Source organism: Gavia stellata, chromosome 2 (genome assembly GCF_030936135.1).
Source record: "Gavia stellata isolate bGavSte3 chromosome 2, bGavSte3.hap2, whole genome shotgun sequence".
Lineage (NCBI taxonomy): Eukaryota > Metazoa > Chordata > Aves > Gaviiformes > Gaviidae > Gavia > Gavia stellata.
In genome coordinates this window covers 48,929,945-48,934,405 of record NC_082595.1, presented here as the reverse complement: position 1 = coordinate 48,934,405, position 4,461 = coordinate 48,929,945, and positions in this window count along the sequence as shown.

Here is a 4,461-nt window from a genome sequence, read left to right as displayed (position 1 = left end):
TTACGGTTGTGTTTTAACTATACAGTATAATTTTTTTTTTGGCTACTAAGTGCTTTAAACGTGGCCACTTACGACAACAGCAACATGGCCTCACTATTCAGTGAGTTGGCTGAGTACTTGTACATATTCGGAGCACTAATGTAGAAAGGGGAAATGAGTAGGGAAGTCCATGGTTAATAGTCAGCAGTGAAGTCGGATTGTCCCATAAGGGAACGCCACTCCTAAGCGTTACAAAATGATAATGTAACCTCAATTCCAATCAATTCCAAAGATTTATTAAGAATGAGGAAACCCAGAGTGATGTTGTTTTTAATCTCTTCATAAAACTGGAGCATAGGCTTGCACAAGTCAGTGGTGTTAGTTACCATCTTTGGCCTGGTCCTTTACATGCAGTTGTTACTTTACAATAGAGATTCACACCTAAAGCAGCTTCTCCTCCTGTTGAAACCTTGCTCAGTTTTACAGGCCCCTTGGATAAATTTTGTCAATCCATGAGTGGGACATCTCAAGGGAGCTGTGCCTTCAGTAGATGGCACTCTCCCTCTGAGCGAGGATGAGCAAATACCTCAGGCAATGAGTTTAGTGCCGTGAGACCAACTTCCTTTATACTCTGCAGAAATTGCAATGACTGCAAACAAAGCTCTGCCTAACTATGCCATGAAGTAACCCCTGGCAGTTTTTCACAAATCTGTATCTGTCAAGTCCTCTCATCTGGCTTCCTCCCTGCTTAAATGGCTATAGTCTGTTTCTGTTCAGCCCGAATTCTTCCTGAAATCTTAATGGTGAATATATACATAGATACACACACACACACACAGATGTATATATATTTTTATTATATATATGAAAGGTATATATGTTTAAAAGAGGTATATATGTACATTACACACATCAGGCTCAGGATTTAGAACTGTTCTGCTTCCTCGACCATTTTTTTCTAATTTCGTGATTTTATTTTGCTATTCTGTCAATGGTAGATCCAGTTCAAGAACTTAATACTTTTGGTTAAGGAGGCCTTAACTGCAGGTACGGGGACAATAAAGACCTCCTAGGCATTAGGGGAGCTATTGCCTTTTAAATCAAATCTGTTGCTAACCAAGCAGTAATGCCTAGCCATCATCTTACAGCTTTCTAAACTGTACAGTGTTTACCTCACCCCTGAACAGAAGGGTGAGAGAAGAGAGTGAAAGAAATGTGTATAAGACAAAGGTTGCAATAAAAAATTACATGGGACAAATTAAAAAAATGAAAATGTAATTATTTCAAATTCTTAAAATTTTGGATTTGATTTACTGCTTTTTAAGCATTCCTTTACGTATCTATTTTCTTACTTGACTGGCACACAAGTCAAATAAGACTCCATACTTTCTCAAGCCCTGCCTCTGTCCTACAGTCCCCAAAAATCTTTTTCACTGATTAAAATCACACTGATAACAGTACTTCTAAAATGCAGACCCTGAAGCTATCATTTTCTTCCTTTAAGAGGTAAGCATCTGCTACCATGCTCAAATAAAGCTGTTGACCTCTTTATTTTCCAATATTCATGTCAGAGCCTGAGGGGTTTTTGGGCCTATTAGAATGAAGAGGCCCTAGGTAATTTATGAAAGAGGAGTATAAAGCGTATTTGTGCACGTCTCCACTACCAGTCAACTTTTGACCAATCGAAAGTTGCACCATTGCAAACTAGATAAAAGAATTTCTATTACAAGAAGTGAATCAAGCAATGGCATGCTCCATGGGTGAAATGGCAGATGAATTTAGTGATGAATAAATATATTCTTAGATTTTCTGTTCTTAATTCAAAACAGAACAAACCTGCTGCGAGTGTCAGATGCTTAAGGGACTGTGCTCAAAAGCAGTATTTTCTGCCCTTTGCAGAGAAACTACACAGCAGATAAAATGCTGGACCAGTGGAAGCTATCTGTTGAAAGTGCCATTTAGCTACATCATTCGTCTATTATTTGGCAAATAGATTTAAACTTCCAAATGCATTTTATACAGAATTCCAAATAGTCTTCATACAGTAAGGTTACTACTTGGAAGTCTCCTTTGCACACAACTGCATGGAAATGGTTTGGAGAGGCTTTTTTTTAACACTTTACAAAGGATGTGAGGCTTCTACTATTTGGAACATGTTCTTTAGAAGAATAAAAGCAAAACAGTTTAACGCTGTTATGGTACTACTAATTTTTTCCCCTTCTACTTCTGCAGTCTTGAGCTGGCATTTTGTTTGGTCAGCTAAGGAAACATACCTAAGTCATGAAACTAATCAAAAAAATTGGGTTTATGGTTGCAACCTTTACCTTTACAGCAGATACTGTGAATTCAGAGGAGGTTTGAAGAACTGCAAACCAGCCTTCTACACAGGCTTTCAAGTAGTGGTTTCAAATCAAAGAAGAACAATTTCCTGACTGAATCACCAAGCTAAGTATTGGGATACCTAAGTTTTATGCCTTTAGGCAAATTGTAGCCTAATTTTCAGGTGTGGTGCATTTCTTTTAACTCCCATTTATTTCAAATGGAGTGACAAGAGGTCAGCACCTCTGAAACTTGTTTTTAAACCATTTTGGGAATATCTTCCTTACAGATAAATTGGAAAGCTGTTTTAATGTTTGTAATACATTTTGAAATGCTTAGTAAGAATATGTTACAGAAATACTAACATATGCTTAGTAAGAATATGTTACAGAAATGCAGTCGTTACTAACAAGTGTCTCATTGAAACAGTCCTGTTTTTTTCTCATCTCTGTGCAGTACAGTTCAAATTACCTTAAAAAAATCTCAAAACAATTAAACCTTACAGTTCTGTAGACACTACAGAGCAAGAGACAGAAGGCACATGCAACGGGTTCCCAGGGATCTGCCACCTTACTGCTTTTAAGATGGAAGCTGAAGGGTGGAAGATCATGAGCAAAAGGTGAAGAGCAAGTGGTGGCAGTAGCAGGACCTGACAATCACATGGGTTCCCTGTATTTTAGAAGATCCCTACTGAAAGGATCCAGAAGACATGGTGAGAAAATAGGCATATTAACTTCACTTTTGGTAATGTTAAGAAGCCAGGCAGAGATCAGAACTCCTTGATCAACTCTGCAAGCCCAAGGAGGTAGCCAGAAAAATCAAAAGTTTTGATTCTTTTTAATGGACCGCATTGTGCATAGAGGTCTCATACCTTTTGGTTTATGGGTGTAGGTGGGTTTATCTGTGCTGTGTGGTATTTGTGTTTGGAAAATTCTATCGTGTAAGTAAGAGAACAAAGCAGTAGCTGGACAGACCAGTGAGATTTGGGTGAGCCTGTTCATCAGTGTTTGGAGATGGGTGCAGAACAAAGGGTGGATTTTCAAACATGATTTATTTAGAAAGTTAAGATCTATTAAAGGACAGTGAGGCTAAAACTTACCAATAAATGTATCAAATGCAATGGTTAGAATAAATCCATCAAATCCACAGATAAAGAGAAGTTAATAAAAGTGATCAACACTCAGCAGCCCAGTACCTACTGGTTTCATAATAAGGTGATCTTTAATCAAACCAGTTTTTACTGGAAACCTCAAGAATATTACAAATGTCACTTCATGCTACATTAATTAAACCAAGGTCATTTGTAAAACTGTTCAACCAAGGGTGGGCACATGCACCAGTCTGGTGAATTGAGCAAAAGGATGGAGCAAAAGGAGAAGTGCTCTTTTTTGTTTTGCTTCTTTTTTCAGCCTGAAAACTGCAGATGATTTTTGCATCCTCCCATTGCCAGCTTATCCAGCCCACTCTGCAGGATTTTCTTGACAGGAGGAAAACATAGTGCTAAATGCATTTGGCCACTGGTTTTTTTTTTTTCAGTTTTGTATTCTTGCTGATTTGCAAAGTCTCAGTTGACTGAGTTATGAGCTGTTTGCCCAACAGGGCCTTTGTTCTGGTCTGTGCTTCAGCAAAAACTGGAAAAACCTGTTTGCGTGCTCCCATTATTATTTTTTTTGATCTTCCTCTCCCATTGGCAGCTGCAGCTTGTACAAATGCAGGCAAGGTGGTGCCTACATTTCATGTGGAAAGCTGCCTTACAAAAACTGAGGTTGCTTTTTCCATTATCCCAGAGCTTTTCTAGCCTCATGAAGGCTTTGGTGGATGCTCCAGGAGTTAAACTCTGTTTGTTCTCCACAAAATGTGTTTAGGTCATTATTTTATTTTTCTTCAAGCAAAGGGAGGGTGTTTGAACGTGGCTCCGGTCCAGCCTTTTAAATAATATTTTGTAGACTCCGGGAGAACTGCAGAAACCAGCTTTGTTGTGCAATGTACCTTTTTGGACACAGAAGCTTGTCTGCTTTACAGCAGCTGCATATGGTGTAGTGTTAACATCTGTAGGACAGGACAAACACTTAGGCAGCAAGTTAGTGCAAAACGTGGACAAGTTGAGAAGAAACTTTTCTTTCCATCTCCTTCCTTTTCCTCTTGCTTTGTGCTGCTGTTGGA